Consider the following 18,876-nt stretch of genomic DNA (forward strand, 5'->3'; position numbering starts at 1 on the left):
CCATCCAATTTAAAGCCCTTAAACTAGCCTGGCGATGGATGAGGGAGAGGTACCTCTCTGAACACACTACTTCTTCTCACAGGCACCTCTTCAATCACACAAATAAAAACCAAACCACACTCAATTTACTGGGCTGGGGCCCAACACAACCCATATTTAAATTAATCACAAACAAATATAAAAACATTAAACAATCTACACTTAAAAAATTCAAATCAAACCCACTCAAAGCATCATGCCTCACCCACCTATACAGTCTGTTACATGCACAACAGCTAAACACCATACAACACACACCTCCCATTACAAGCTACATTCACGACAAACCCCCACCCATCACAGACATGTCCCTTGACACAATCCTCAAACAACTACCTAAAAACACCCGTCAAAACCACCAGAACTAATATCACAAACAACTACTTAAATACCAATTACCCAAACACACACACATATATACAGATGCATCAGTCAGCACCAACAAACCCACAGGCCTAGGGCATACACGCTCAACAAACCCTCCCATCACAACAAATTTTCACTATACCAACTACACACCACAATAAACACTGCCGAACCCACTGCGAGATTCTCACTGCATTACACCTAATACCCTCCCTTCCCCAAACAAACTTCCTTATACTATCCGATTCACTCAACTCTATCAAACAACTTCACAACATGCATTCTAAATCGCGCCCAGACCTCATACACAATATAATTATCCAAACAGACTCACTCACATGCTCAAACAAAATATCACATTCACATGGATACCCAGCCACTCAAACATCACAGGAAATGACACCGCCGATACAGCAGCCAAACTCGCCACATCCCATATATCACCAAACCTCAACTTCCACACATACAAATAAGAAATATAAAAACTCATTCAAACAAACATATCAAATACTAACTTTCAACACAACATCAGCACAAACAAATCAACCTGGATCACATCCATTATTAAATCCCCAATAAGAAAAATTCCCACATATTCCAACATCAAAAACATTGACACGGCAATAACCAGACTAATCACAGGCATCACTAACTTAAACTACACACTCTATAAACAAAACAGACATCCAGACGGATTATGCACTCACTGCAACACACAGGAAGACATAAACCACATATTCACACACTGCCAGCTGCAACAAACAAACATTAAGCAATTACACAACAACATTCCCACGAAATACCACAATAACATACACCTCCTTCTCAACCCCCACAACCCGCCCAATATACTCCAAGCCATAGCCACCTTCCTTGAAAATTCTAACTTACTCCAAAAAATTTAGAACCTCACAAACAAACCCTCTCATTACCACTCACTTCTAGCTTATATATTTAGATCGTGCGTCAAAATTCAATTTAACCATACTATCACTCTATCACCAGCACATGCCTACACATTTAGACCTGGGAGTCAATTTCATTCATCAATAGTGCTCTAAATACGCTGCGAGGTGCGCACCCATCCCCTAGCCAATCACAGTCCACTAAAACATAAACAAACCAGCCCAACCCCTCTAACGCAAGGTCAATGCCATCCACCCAAGCCAGCTTACCTCCAATCTTCACCTACAGCCACGGCCCCTTGCCCACAGCCTTCCTCGCTCCCTTACCCCCATTACCCACCAACTTAACCCATTTTTCTTTCCTTATTAAATACCCTTATATTAATTATGCAGCTTACCTGCATTCCTATACATGCCCCACTATGCTATACGCCTTCTCGTATCATCTCTCTCTCCCCACTACCCCCACCCAACACCATAGGTAACATTTTCACCATTACTAGTGAGTTATAACTCTATCTCTTACCACTAATAAATTAAAGTGTATTGCTTTCTCTTTTTCTCTCCCTTTCCCTTCTTAATATCGGCTTTTTATTTATTTTTTCTGATGTTTTTAAAGTTTTTCACTTCAAAATTCACACTTAGGTTAATGCCCCATCATTTATATTTTTTTGGGTACGGTGGTTTACTCCTTATTTTGAACCTATTTATTATTATCTTACCTACCACCTACCCCGTCGGCGACATTGGCTACAGCTAAAAGCCGACGTTAAACTCCAAATCATCATCATCATCGGGTCAGCAACACTGACATTCACATTCATTCTTTCATTCATTCAGATCGTGAGCGTCCTTGGAGCTGGTCACAAGCTACAGCAAGCCGCAGCATCTAATAGGAATTTCACAATCACCCGACCCTTGCGTAACCATTTTCACCCGGGCATAGACAATCAAACTCAAAGTGTCGAACGGGGCGCCCTGATACGCGACGCCGGACTTCGACCCTCACAAACTGCAAGTATAAATTGCCTCCTGTAAATATCATCATATAAAATCAGTAACCTGTAAATACCATAATCTCACCAATTGTTTTGTAAATATTTTATCTTTGTTTCCTCAACCTTACATGTTTCTTCTGTGTATCTTGTATATATTGTATGTAACACATACCCACCCACACCCACTGCCCCACCCACCCAACTCTCAACCCCCACCCCCAAACATGTCATCCCCACTACCATCAACATCGCTTTTCTCCACCCCAAACAAAGATTTCCCAGAACTCACCTACCCAAACAATATCAACCCCATACCAATCAATTTCCGAATAGATTTAGACCACCTCCTCCCATCCCAACCAATGGAAATCACCAAACCCCCCCACCACCCACAAAAACCCCAATATCCAACAAAACAAAACACGCCCTCATATCTCACCTGAGGCACCTCAACAAGCAAACAAACAATCATGCGACCAAGACACACCACCCCAACCCCAACCCACCAAACACCTACTACTAGCATTCGTCACAAATACCAACACACCTCTGAACCATACTTACTCGACCAACAAATTTGCCCTATGCCTGAAAAAACAAAACATCACCTACAAGTACATAAACTTCTGTGGCAGAGGGTTCAAGGTCACATTTCCAGACGAGCAATCACTAAAAAGCACACTTAAACACACACACATTGATGGCAATACAATAACATGGGAATACCCGAGGTGGCAGACACAATCACTAGGAGTCATACACATCGACAACAGGGAAACACCGGCAGACATACAAGAGTACATCCAAAAAGCAAACAACATCTGAACCCAACCCAAAATCACCGACTACAAAACAATCAACACAAAACAACCATCTACAAGCAAGCCCAACACTCAAATCACCTTCCTCACATTCCAATCCACCACCCTACCAAATTACTTCACATTCGGAGCACTAAATTACAAAGTCCACCCCATTCGCAAAAAACCCACACAATGTAAAAACTGCTTCCAATACAATCATACCACAGAAAACTGCAAAAAATACTGACTATGCCCAAAGTGCGGGTGAGACATGCACGACATAACAGAATGCACACACGCCACATATTGCATACGCTGTGAAATACATGGACACTCTGCAAATCAAAACACATGCCCCATAAAACAAACACAAATACTAAAACTTAACAGGCACCTCAAACAAACTGACCTGCCCAAACCTGCAACCTACAAACCTCCAACCTACAACCACCCAACAAACTACTCGCTACTATCACTCTCATCCTCTTCTCCCTCAAACATCTCCTCTTCCTCCAACACCTGCACCCCATCCTACCATGACCCCACCGCCCCACCAAATCCATAAATCCGCCAGCCTCCATCCCTACCTCCACTCCCCAACCACCCTCCTCCCCACCAAACAAACCTCCCCAAACACTAACCCATCCGCCCCAAACCAGCCAAACACAAGCCCCAACTAACGCCAAATACCCTTCAAGCCCCATCCCACTAAAAACCATTACTCCCGATTCCCAACCCCACCCACCCAACCCACCCAAACAACCCCGTTCCCAAACTGCTCCCCACCACCAAACCCCCCAACCAACCACAATGATACCACAATGAGAGAGTATTAAAGGCTTTTTCATGAGTCCAAGAGATCATACTAACTGAAAATAGTGCCAAACAAAATAAGTACTGGGGAGGCTACGATTTGAAATGTTTCAGCTGCCTCCTCCTGGACTACTTAAACTTTCATTACTTTATAAGTTTTATTTGATAATTTGCGGCGGGGGATTATGTAACCTTAGTGACAATGCTTGTTTTTAATTACTTAAGAGCTGTGGGATGTGCTGTACAGACAAATGTGACGTATTTAACATACTTTTTCCTTTTCAGATCTTAGCATTGTGAAATATAGCACGTAAAAAGTATAGACTGACGCTTAACAGGGTTAAAAGCTCACAGAAGAGGACGATTCTTACTGTGCATGGAAACACAAGGCCAGAGCACAGCACCCCTTGCAAGAAATCGAAGGAACTGCAAGTGCAGAGTGACAGTGAAGTTGATGCATCACCCATCAAAGACAATTATTCATTCAATCAATGGTGAATTTCAAACAATGTAGAAGCTCAAGAACATACCTATCGGGAAACAAGCACTTCATGCGCATGATGCTCTTTTGGAAATTTGTCTGGATACATACTGTGTGAAAAATGTGGGAAAACTGACAATAACTTTGAATTATGCGAACATCATAACCTGAGTTGAAGCCTAATTTGTGACCGATGTGGTGAGTTAGTTGAGAGCGTACAGAAATCACTTGAAAGATGTGGAAATTGACATTGATTTTGCAAAGGAAAATGCCCCTCCTGACACTGATGTAAAGGATGTGGTTGACATGTTTCTGAAAGTTCAGAAAAAACTTGCTGATGAGGGAGATTCCGACTTCCTACATAATCTTTTATTGCTGTTCTTTCAGATAGTAAGTGCACTGTCATCAAGTACTACTCTGAACCAGCCGCTTTTAAGCGTCTGGAAATGTATGGGGTGACTGCTGATGGGAGATTCTGTACCAGGTGATATAGACACCAACTTAGCACATATAAAAATAGCAATTCCCGGCGAAGATACCCTGCGAGAATTCGACCCATATAATGGTGAATGGCCACAGAAGATACCAACTGGATTTTCAGAGAAGGTGGCAACGAACAAGTAATACCGGTGTTTGTATTTCCCTTGATGGCAAAAAGGTCACACCCGGTATCACAAAGAACAAAGGTGATATTGATCTGCTTGGCATGGAAGAAAAGGGCGACACTCGTGAAAAACGCAACAAAGAATTCATGGACCAGTTAAAGAAAACAGAATCCATTATTGATGTCCTCAGACGAGGTGAAAGGACTCATATTTCAAAAACTGAACTGATTCCAATGATAAAGCACATGCTCACATTGGTTAGTGAAAAATATATTGCCCTCAACAGCGAAAAGACATATGCACTTGAAAAGTTGAAGAAAGGAGCAGGTGAAGATTATAAAACATTTAAGTACTGTTATGTGATTCAGCTTCTTATTGCAACTCTTTTGGAACTGCAACAGTGCAAGGAAACCAATTACCTACTGTGTGACAAACTTTCCTTTTGCATTTCATTACTCCAAGGAAAGAAACACCTGTTTTTACCGTCACCAATATCTATTTTCAAACTGCCAAACTATTCAACCCTTAATGACATTGATGAACTGATAAGCTCAAGTGATCAGAATGCACAGTTAATGGCTTCATTGCTGAAAGACCAAGGTACATCATACATCAAATGGCGAAGTGCTCTCTGGTTTCTTTCTTAAAACTGCCAAAATTACGAGGAAGCAGGCTATATGCCGCTTCAGATTGTAGGAGGTTATGAAAGCAATAAAGTTATTTCTTGGACCTTCCGTGGAAAAGAACCTATGTAGTTTCCCGCTGAAGTTAAAGCAGCCCTTGAACATGGCCAGAAGCATGAAAACGATGCACTTTCAACATTTTGCACACGTTTCATTCCGGTGTTTAAACCTATGGCAGGGATATATGAAGTTGGCTGTGTAGAACTGGATGTTTATAGTACCAAAATGCTAGTGTCACTGGATGCTGTTATCCGTGATGAGGCAGGTTTGATAACAGGAATTTTTGAAATAAAATGCCCATTCACAGCACCTTTGCACACAGTGATTGCAGCACAGTATTACCTTCAGGTGCAGGAAACACAAGATAACATGAACAAACATTACAAGCATGCACAGGTATTTTCTAATAACAAGAAATTACAATTTGTAACACTAGAAAAACAACGAGGAAATTCTATTACTAAAAAAGAAATGTAAACAAAAGAACTTAAGAAAGCAAAGGGGTAGTGGTTAATAATGACAAAAACACACATGTAGTGTGGAAATTTTAGTTGACAACTGACAATGTTTATTCATTAAGCAAATGGAAAAATGTCATGACATATTTTGTTAAAGTTTACCACAACCTGTATGCTGGCAGCATACATATTTTATGAAGAATATTTACATATTAACAAAAAATAAAGTGTTCACTAGTTCAAATTCATAAAACAACAAGTGTTGCGGCGGGGGACATAACAGATTCTGGATTGAATGCCATTTTAACTTTTAAAAATCAGACATGTTTACTTACTATTAATTACAATGTATTCTCAAGGTATGCATGGAACATATTAGATTGACACCAATGTCATTTCATAATATTGTAAATATGTAGAAAGACTGATGGTTTTTAAGGCAATGAAAATATTATATTTGTGACTGGTGATATATATTTGGCACATAACATACTGATGACAATATCTTTGGCACTGGTGATGAAAGACTACACACGAGGCAAGAACTAGATACTTCAATGATGGTTTCCAGGCACTGACAATAATATATTTGTGACTGGCACTAAACACACTTACTATCACAAATGCAATAATACAATCACAATTCCTACCACATGCTCCTCGCTCGAGGCCTATCACAACTGTTCCGCCGCATGTGCCTTGTCAGAGTACTATTTTCTTTAAATGCATTTCCACATTTGTGACATACGTGTTGCCGTGTATCAGTTTATCCATGCTCAGCCTCAAGTCGTAAACGAACGTGTCAAATCACCATCCACAAATTCATAATACAATATTCCCTCTGAGTGTTACTTTGCTCCTCACTAAATCGCCGAAATTTACATGTGAGAATTCACTCGACAAAGACAAGGCGAAGGAGGTTGGCAGCCTCATTGAATACTTCCGCCGATCGCAGCTTAAGATTTCCGTTCGACTTCCATACAAAAACGTAGATAATGGACACAAAATACTTTATTGACGATGATGAAGTATTGCTATCAAAGGGGGATGATGGTGTACGTTCAATGCGCACAAGATTTCACAAGCTCTATATAATAATTTTTTATTGTTGTTTGTAAGCATCACAATTCTGTAAAGTGAAGTGTTTTTTTCCTTGTTTAACGACTATGCAGAGCAGTTGCTGAAAGTATTTGAACAGAATGTAAGTGACATTTATGGACAACAAGCAGTCATTTACAACATTCACGGAATAGCTTCTCAGTGTAGGTTGCTTGGCTCACTTCACAATTTCTCCAGCTTTACTTTCGAAATTTGTTTGCAAAAAATTAAAAAACTCATCCGCAAACCCAACTTGCCACTTGAACAAGCTATCCGGCGTATGGATGAAAGGAAAGGTGTTCTGAATACTCCAAAAATGTGACCAAAAATTTACTGCAGAAAAAAACACTCCAAAAAGGTTCCATTCCTGAGGATAATGTTGAGTATTTACTCCAGACACAAGAAATGCAAAATTGGAACCTTTGTGGGGTTATCTAAGTGGTGTTACCACTAATTATACCTGTTTAAAATTCATTAACCGACCATCAAGTGAATGATGACCAATGACATGTGTAGGTTTATACCACCTAACACGGCTTACAACAAGGGAGTATTAATTGCTGTATTGCATGTGAAAACATATGGGCACACACTATTTTGAGAATATACGGACAGAACTTCATCGTTGCATAAGAAATACATATAAGCATTTGCCGTGTGCTAAAACTGTATGTACCTATTTACCTAAGTAAATTTTCAGAGTCTTCTAGCAATGGCAAAGTGGGGTTGTTTAGTTTACGGATTCAAATAGATCAAATATGATTTTTTAATATTATACGTCATATTTTTTACATGACGTGAATAAATATAGAGGTAAAAAAAACCACAGAAATGGGATCAATTATGATCAGTCATTATACCATCCAGGCATTAGAGAACCTGCAAAAGCCCACACTGCTTTGATACTTTAATACAATCAGACAACAACTACCGGGGACATTTTTAAATAACGGCATTTGATGGGCATGCACCCTTCCTAATGTGGCACTGTTAACATTTAGGTTGAAGAAATTAACCGTAAAAACGCCGAGATGAGCGAGGCTGATTATAGTTTTCACTATCACTAGCGGCTGGCTCGAACAAATAAGGCCCAGCGACACCAGGCAATTACGACAGAATCGTCTATGAAAACAAGTTGTGACTCGGAAGGGGAGCAGGACAAAAGCCACCCGGACAAATGCCACCCAGTTATTTTACCATTACAGAGAGGACAATTACCACCCATATTGATTTTAATGTTGATTTTCTTGTAAAATTATGAATAATTTGGTTTCTTAAAAAAATATATTCACTTTGATAAAAAAGTTGATTTTCATGTAAAATTTTGACTTCATAGTAATGTTGACTTTTTAAAAATGTTATTGTGTTGGTGGTTTCTATTTTTATTTGGGTGGCATTTGTGCTAGGTGGCATTTGTGCGGGTTGTTTTTATCCGGGCTTTCATTTTTCACAACAATATATTGTCACGATTTCTGTTCCAGCTGAGCTGTAGGCTCGTTCGATATCTCGCGATGTCATGATCGCGATAATGCACCGAGGAGATCATCAAAGGAGTGGATTGCTTCAAGGTCACATGCAACCAAAACATCAAACATAATTAAAACACAGTTATCACTTATTTATGACATATAATATACATTCTGATTTTGAAAAAACATATAAACAAAAGTAAAAGCGTACAATCGCTCGTCAAAAGAGCAATATTTTGTACTTGGGTTTACTTCCCTAGAAACGAAGCAGACGGGATACTTAACCCAGTTAGAGCGGGTGGGTGTGCACTCAAGTGTAACGGCTGGTTCATTTGCCGATGCCCTTACGGTTCATTGTGTACCCCACAATGTACATATAGAGATGTTAGGTTTGGTAAATACGGTGTAGTACCGGGAAGGCTAAAATTTATTTTTCAGATGTACCGGGAAGGCTAAAATGTATATTTCGGATTTCCCGGGAGAGCTAGTTAGGGGAGTATCGCCAAAGCTAAAGATACGGTGCCGGGAAGGATAATCCATGCCGGGAGTAGATACATTTCTTTTCAAAACATTGTTATAATAGAGTATTTATGAGAACAGAATAGAACATAGACTTTATTAAGACTATGTGTGAAACGTTTATTGTTATTGTCCATATATACTGAAACGTTTATTGTTATTGTCCATATATATGCATGTAAGAAATGGAATAATAGTAATAAAAATTAAAAAAACAACTCAAGTTTCTGTACATAGAAAATAGAATAAAACAATTTAAATAAGTAAACAAATACGCCTACTAGGTGTATGGTGAGGGTAAACAAATAATAGTTTGGACAGTCGCCGCCTTGTCCGTAATCATTTTTCAATATTTTTAAACAAACATTGGTAGATATATCAAACAGAACCTAAGGTGGTGCCTTTTGCTATTTACATATTCTTGTAATTTTTAGTTTTCTCGGTTTCCATGGAAACGTTTTAGACTTAGTATTAAAGGGGGGTAGGCTTCGTTTCAGGAGCATAACTGAATAACCTTTCAATATTTTTCAGAAAAACTTTGTAGGCATATCAAACAGAACCTTAAGTGGTGCCTTTTGCTATGTGCAGATTTTTGGCATTTTTATTTTCCCAGTTTGCATTATTCTCTTCCCACAGAGGTTACTCCTGTTATATGTTCCTACGTAACCTCTGTTCTAATACGGCCTTTTAATGGTGTGAGCGTTCAAGACTCGTGATTGGAGGTAATGAGATTTAGTTGTGCAATCAGCGACGTTGTTTCAAAAATGATCATTCGCAAGGCTTCGGTAATTTCCGTATACTTCGAGAAAACTAAACCTCTTCTCTTCACGTGACTACCTCTTATCTCGAGACAAAACATCAATATCAACTTGACCGCGGAGGTGTTTATTATTGAAGGATAGTGATATCTCTTTTGCCAAACACACGAGCATAGGAATGGTGGTAACAACCCCAGGAGGGAGATTCGAAACCAGGATAATAGATTTCCGTTACAACAAAGGTATGTAACCAACTTTATGTATTTCAAAGAGATGTGTACATAAACCAGCACAAACCAAGTGCATGATATATATGCGACAAATGAAATACTGTATTTTCAAGTTAACTACCAAGTAAATAATGTTTTCAATATAAAATAAGAATTAGAGATGACTGTAGGAATGCATATAGTAATGACTGTAGGAATGCATATAGACATATTTATTTACCAGTATATTTGATTTAAGAATTTTACAAAATGCAAATCAGTTAAGTTCTCTAAAACAAGAATCAGGAATGTTTTCCTATTTTTATCATGGCAGAGTGTGTACAATATATGAGATTAAAAGTATCTAATCTTATTATAAATAAATATGTAATATTTGTTTTTGAATAATTGAAACTATTACCATCTTCTTCACTATGATAAGAAATAAGGAAAATTTAGCAAAAAATTAGACCTTGGGAAGATCATTGTTAAACATAATAGAAGATTATTCAGCACAGAATAAAAGTAGTATTCAAACAAAAACACAACAAGGAATACGTAACTGGAACATAGTTATGCATTGATTTGTATGACATTGAACAACCTGATCCACTGTACTTTCAAATATTACCTCGCTTTGTTTGCAAAAGACAAAATCATGGTAAACTACATGTATATTCGTGTCATTATAAACCGGTCTCCTAAAAACAAAAACAAACTCGAACGTTAGTATTTATTCGGGAACCACGCCATATCCTTTCCAATGTCCACGAAATTGAAATAGTTAAGTTTCCAATCGAAAAAGTCAAAATCGGATACAACCAAATTTCAGTTTTCAGTAACACACGAAGCTGGATTTAACATCAAGTACAGGTTGACAATATTTGCGCAACCTCCACACAAACTGGAAGTAAAACAATATGTCAACGTGTGGTTCCGTGCGGGCACGTGAATCTATAAGACACCTGTTCTATTTTAACATATGGCACACTTCTGACGTCACACAATTATAATGTCACAACCTTGACGATTCTTCATATTCGTGAATCTTCATAGCAACATAAATGTGTCGGTTTAGGTGTTCAATTACTTACTTTTCAAAGTTTAATTAATGGTTTACTTTCCGTAACATAACAGTATGTAATAAATAAGTGACAACACACGTTGGAAACAATAAGAAGAAGTTTATTTACATTGACAGTGAATCCATCAGGGAAGTTATCCCAAAGAAGGATATTAGGAAAATTATTTATTATATTAAAAGTGCATGACCGGATTATTTACAACTATTACCAAAATAAGAGATAAGAGATAATATAGTCAGCGCAAAGGCAAGTTTGATTGCCGCTGGCAGATCGTACCTACTCATTTTATTGTCAACCTACGTATCGATGTCGTGATGTTTACAATGGTTTTGCTTTTTTTAACAGTTTATCGTTAGCAAACGTGACAATCGAGAATTAGGTGACTTCCGGGTACGTATTGAATGAACACATACGATACGTCAGCGCTAGATTTCCAACTTTATAATTTGAGTATGAATGTAGTTTTATGTAATAACTAACTACGTTCATCATAACAACTAAGTACATGTATAAGAGAACAAAGGAAACGTAATACGATATATAAACAAGTTAAAATATTAGTTTATGTATACAAGAGTTATAGTGTAAGGAACACTCAAAATGGTGCGGCCCAGTAACACAATCGATTGAGAACGGAATAAAAGACTGGTAAGGTAATTGAGGATAAATGGACCGTAACCCTCGTGAATACAATGAAACAACTTATTCTCCGAAACGAAATCGATGTAATCTACCAAGACAGATTAATTACTATAAACCGAAAGATATAGATTGATCCAAAATGGGACAACGATGTATAAGCTGACCATAACAAAATAACACTTTTAATTCTAACTGGTGCCCGAGTTATACTATACAAATTGTAATGTTAAAGAGGAAGAAAGAATTAAATTTCTGAAGAGCACGTTTGGTGACTCAACAGCACATTGTGTCTCTGCACGTCGCTCCACAAGCGATGTGACTCAGCACTTTTAGAATAATACAAACATTCTCCCATTTAGCAGGCATTCTTCTTTCATGTATACGTCCACTCAAAATCATGTATAAAAAGTTCAGCCAGAATGAACAGCACACCGTGGGATATGTATTCTCTGCCAGGAGAGGGCTAGGTTGCTTGGGTTGCTATATTCCTGGTTCTTTGTCACGGTGACCTTGGCCCCAGAGCAATAATTTTCATACTGGTAACTATTATGAAATATACACATAAGACAATTAGGAGTAGATAGACACTTTAGCGAGTTTATTTGTCCTCATTTTAGTGTTTTTTGATAATTAAAACAAAGCGATTGAAATCCAACCTTTGAGTACAGATAGTATCTATTTTCATGGTTCTGGTTCGCGTTCTGAAAAAGACCATTTCAGAACCCTGGTCTAGTGCCGTATCCCTCAAGAGTTGGGAAGGTTTCAAGCCTAAGCACATGGACCTTGTGTGGAAAGGTCCACTTAGTTGGGTTTTTTTAATAAAAATAGACCGGTTTTTATACTAGGTAGAGGTGCGGAACTCAGTCATTCTAGAGTAGTAAATGTGTACAAGTGGCAGCTGCAACTGGGCTACGCATGTGCGTGTACTTTTATTCCGAACTGGATTTTCTTACGTTTGGATTACACAGGAATATGGGAATATAGAAACGTATATAAGTGAATTTAGACAAAGATGTCAAGATATTGAAATTCAAAATTGGCACTATGGGATAACATCAACTTTTCTAAAAGACTATGGCGCAATCAAGTCCGCCCTCGAACCTGAAAAATACATATTGGAACTCTGCCATAACAAGGAACTTATACTCATTTTATGCAAATTCCGCTGTTTAAACCATAAGTTAAATGTTCGACAACAACGTTATAATAATAATATAAATATAAATGTATTGATATGTGACAAATGTGATTTTAATGTTACACAGGATGAATTTCATTTTTTACTTGTGTGCACATTTTATTCTGTACAAAGAAAACTGTACTTACCAAGTTATTACCATACGTTCCCATCAAGATTAAAATTTAAACAACTTTTAACAACAACAAATGTACATCTATTGAAGTCAATAGCATTATTTGTAAAGCGTAATTTGCCTGTATGAAAATGAACTAATTACATTGTTTTTGTCTGTGCATTCGCACAATATTGTTCTTATATGTTTGTACTCTTGGCCATGTGGCCTCACATACTGAATGAACTTCTTCTTCACATAAATTGTGAACAATGTTGAACAATGTTGCGTTAAGTCCTCTTGCCGTGGGGCGTGGCTTTTAGGAGCCAATGGCAGACGAAATCTGCCTTCAACACAAAACTGTTGTCTTCCAGCACATACACCACGGGTAAGATCAAAGGAACCGACACTCAGGCGTGGTACAAATAAGCTTAAAGTGACAAGAGGTAATAGCATAATTTGTAGTACAGTGATGACCTGTCAATGTTTTTGTGTTAACAAATGCTGATGGGTTTTCTTCTTTTCTTTTTTTTCAAAAGTTTTGACAGCCAATTTACAATGTTTAACTTAACTTGTACACTAACATGCAGTTAAAATTAAGCTGTGCCAAGAATACAATTTCACCCGAAATGGGCCCCCTTTGAGGTCAAGACCTGATTTTTAGTGCAACATGATTGGTTATGGTAACAACATGATGTGAATTACTGTCCAAAATGTATTGCAACCCTAATTCGGCCCCTTGAAGTTAAAACCTTGTGAAGAAACGGATAGTTGTATATATTTGTGATTATGGCACACTGATATTTCAGACTTCTTGTTATTTTTCATGGGAACTGATAAAACCCATTTTGGGCCCCTCTGCATTGAAATTATGGCCTCAGATCATTTAAAAAATAGCTTGTTTTATGCAAAGCTATGTTGTATATAAACAAATAACAAGTGTTCAGCCAATTCTGTTTGTGGGCCAAAAACCATCCTTATCATACCTTGTGCTTTGAACATAAACATTATCTCTGGTAGGTATTTGTTCATTTAGATTTGCTTATTAGGACCTTTAACATTATAATGTGAGTAACAATTCATATTTTCCCTAAATATTTGTATGTTATATGTATTTAAAAAATAGCTGTTACTTGAAAGACTCAGATTAGCATTAAATATAGGAGATAAGATCACCTTATGCTTCACAAAGAAGTCATTTTTTAGAAACTTTGAATGCTTTTATGCATTTTCAAAGACTGTTATTTGAAACACAAGGCGTGGCTGTGATTATAATAAATACGACATCGTAATGATCCATATGCAAAACCATTAAACTGTTCACATGTAGTTTCCTATATAAAGTTAATGTGTCATAATAGGAAACCAAATTTCAATGAAATATTTATTTCTGTATGGTTTTCAGAACTGGCAAGATGGGTATGACAAATGCGGAGATTAATTTTAGTAATTGATTTGCTAGTTTGACAGTTTGAGGAACATGATCAAAGCTTGGATACTTCTGTTGGTTGCAAGCCTGTTTGACAGTTTGAAGAATGTGATGCACAATTGGATACTCTGATAGTTGCAAACCTGTTTGACAGCATGATAAATCTATGGCAATTACAGTGAAACTTGTTCTGAAATGAGTTTCTGAGTTCCTAGAAAACAAATTTCAAAATGGCAACTCCTACTTTTAGTGTTGTTTATTCAAAGCACACTGTCTAAAGTATTTATTGAACACCAGAATTTAATTCTTTTTTGTCTTCCATCACACAGGCTAAGTTCAAAAATATATGTAGCAGAGTGGGGGTGTAGTTATTGTACACTGGGGTGTGAGGCGGATGGACTTTTATTACAAGAATGTAATAAACAAAAGCCTTAGCCTGAAACATGTTAATATGCAGTATTAGTTTACAATCAATTGACAGGAATGACATTACTACATAACAAGTGCATTAACTTATTTTGTATTCGTGCTAATTAGTTTCATTAGTGTTCATATTCGCAATATGAGGATGCATCCAGGATGGGGCCTACAAATCCGGATGGCTCTTCTACATGGTGGATGCATCCAGGATGGGCCCTACAAATCGGGATGGTCATAGCTTCAAGATGAGGATGTATCCATGATGGGTCCTACAAATACAGATGGCTATGCTAAGTGGCGGATGCATCCAGGATGTGGTCTACAAATCCGGATGGCTATCCTACATGGAGGATGCATCCAGGATGGGTCCTACAAAGACGGATGCCTATACTTTCAATATGAGGATGCACCCAGGATGGGGCCTATAAATACGGATATCCAGTCACGACCGTAACGACAAGCCATCCATGCGCACCTCACCTACAAAGTGCCGCACTGTCAACAAGAACACCAGCTCCAAGAAGACAGTTCACCAGAGCTTGTACTTACATACATACATACATACAACGGTACTTTTCAGGACCACCCAAATTAAACAAAAGAATACTTGAAACGTTCATGAATTCATGAATGAATGGATGCCAGGATGAGTGAGTGTGTGTGTGTTCATAACAAATTCATTGTAATAAGATGGGCAATGGACCTGAACACACAGTCGGATGTATAATAAATGGTACTTGCAATCAATATAGGGAGTAAGTGCTATGTACAGACAATGGGCAGTGGGGTGCGTGAGTGCATGTGTACTGTTTCTGTGGCCTCCCTTCCCACTCGCATAAGGCGGCACGAGTTGCTCCCCTTGGACCGCGTGGCTCGCTTTGAAAGAGTGCAGAAGTTGTGTATGGTGATGCTCCACGGAGGTCGTATGATTATGGGCGCACAGCAACGCCGTTTTGCACATGCCTGCAGATGCCATCAGACACTAACATATCTACATATCAATATGATACACACATAGGCTAGGACGACAGGGCGTTTCCAGCATACTACCGTCGCGCGGCATTGGCTTCCAAATAGCGCAGACATGGTGCATGCACATGCTGGACGGAGGTCGTATGATTGTGGGTGCACGGCTACGCCGTTTTGCATATCCCTGCAGATGCCATCTCAATATCCATCCGATACACCCTTAGGCTCGGGCGACACGGCGTTTTCAATCATACTACTGTGGCCTGGGAACGGTGGATTTGCTTTCAAGTCACGCAGAAACAGTCCGCGTACAGGCTCGACGGAGGTAAGGCTCTCACGAGTCCAAAATTTGGGACTCGAGTACTCGAGGTGTGAGACCCGACTCGGACCCGAGTACCCGACAATTTGGATGCTTATGTGAAACCAACATTCAAGCATACACGTAGCTGTTCCAACTTCCAATCTACGAATAATGCAACATGTATATGTGAATAAAAACGTTCCTGAATAAAGCAATTGATATTCAATGTCAATGGAAGTATCTATTACCGTTTTATGATTGCAAACAGAATGTGAAGGCAACGTAAGTGTCACTGTGACCCAGTTCTACGCGATCAGTTATGTGATTAATATTCACGAGCTGGGCCGGTGATACTTAAGTTTGACTGCACTTTGAAGATTATATAATATTAATATGTCGTTGCAGTTATGACATATTGGCAAGTTTTAAACATTCACCTAGACGATAAGTGACATAATCAATTAACCTTAATCAAGGTTAAAATGCGGCAAAATACGTTCCAAAGCTGGAAGATACATAGATAAAGCATTTATTGATTGGTGCTGCATTATATACTAGTATCTTGTAAAGATGGATCGACTATGGAACTTAAAGAATATGTAAAACAGGATTGATGTGTATTTGAGATTTCTTATAGTGAAAGAGTTTTGGTTTCAAACTAAAGACTAACCATTTATTGAGTAACACTACATTGTATTTCTTTTTCCAAAACTCTGCTGAACGGAGATAACGTCAATGGTATTCATTGTGATTAAAACTTTCACTATTAGGGATATAGGTCTCCAAGTGTGAATGTTATTTTGAATGCGTATGTATGTGTTGATTGTTGAATATGTAACACTGAAATACGCTGCATAAGAACGACTGAATATCTATGTAGAAAACAAGTTGTTCAAAAATAGGTATAGTGGGCAGTGACAGTGATACAGCCGTGAGTGGCTACGCTTGTCCACGCGTCCGTAGTTAGGGCAACGGCAGGTACTGTTTTGGGTACTGATATTTTGTTCTGCTTGCAAACTTCATACGTCTTTATGAGGTAGTTGTGAATTGTCGCAGTACATGGGACCTGGTAATTTGGGTTCAATGGTTCACAGAAAGCCCTGGAACCCTCCCCTTTAACAAGACTTAATGGTCGCATATCCTTAACGCGCATAAGCATTGCTTTTTGCGTAATACCTTCATACCATTTCCTGTCAACAGGCTTGCGACTTTTGCTGTCAAACTTACCAAACTGACCCAGCGTTGTTTGTTGAGCTGGTTTACAGTGCTTATTGTGGGTGCTTACAGGACAAATGCTTGTGCAACTAAGGGAAACGCCACAAAGACGGCATTTCGTATTTTGGCCACTAAATAAAGATAAAAATGCGTCAGACGTACCGACATTGGATGTTTTAGGTCCCCCGATTTACCCGACTCGGCCCCGAGTACCCGAGTACTGGTGAGAGCCCTACACGGAGGTGCTATATTTATGGACGCACACCGGCCATACTTGGTACACGACTACACCTGCCATCCAACAACATCATATCCAAATATCAATCGGATACACGTACATGCTCGGACGATACAGAGATTTTAGTGATACCACTGCGGCATGAACAGTGCATGAAGCGCCGTACAATCACACAGGACAAGCATGCACGAGTGCTTCCCCCTTTGACCATAGATTTGGATTTTGCTGATGTTGTTGCGTTCAATTACCACCAAACATGTTTCACTTCATGTTTCAATGTTCGTTTGAAGATAGTTTAAGATCTGACCTATTACCTATATCAACTCTTGAATAGGACAACTCATGTATACTTCCATTCATTGTACTGAGCCTGTCCTCAATGTTTGTTTACATAGGTGTCATGATGTACAAGTAGGATGGGCCAGTAAACTGAACTAATTGGCACTTTGTCCCTGTTTCTTAGGCGTCCTATATACTAAAATCATCTTATATATACCAAAAAGCCATTAAATAAACTCATGTCTTAAATATAACATTAAAACAATGCCTAAAATAGGACCAAATTGCAAGTGAAAAGCTGCTCATAGCTTCGGGCAGCCATTTGCAATTGACAAAGGGAGGTAATTCCGCCAATTTCCTCTGCACTTTGTAGAGAAATAAAGGCAGAAAAAAGAGAGTTGTCTGCCCCTGATCGTGAACATGTTCATGTCGCATATCAGCTGGTACCCTGTCTCGCCCTAACCCCCTAACCCAACCTAACCCTAACTCCTAACCCTGAGACTAACCCCAGAGTTACACCAAACACCTAGCCCTCCTGACCCTAACCCTAACCCTAACCCCAGAGTTACACCCAGCACCTAACCCTAACCCTGAGACTAACCCCAGGGTCACACCAAACACCTGACCCTAACCCCTAACCCCAGAGTTACACCCTAGCACCTAACCCTAACCCTTACACCTAACCCTAACCCCAGAGTTACACCCTAGCACCCCTAACCCTAACCCCTAACCCCAGAGTTACACCCAGCCTAACCCTAACCCTAACCCCAGAGTTTACACCTAACCCCAGAGTTACACCAAA

Source organism: Haliotis rubra, unplaced genomic scaffold (assembly GCF_003918875.1).
Source record: "Haliotis rubra isolate DU_JTF1 unplaced genomic scaffold, ASM391887v1 Scf1668, whole genome shotgun sequence".
Classification (NCBI taxonomy): Eukaryota; Metazoa; Mollusca; class Gastropoda; order Lepetellida; family Haliotidae; genus Haliotis; species Haliotis rubra.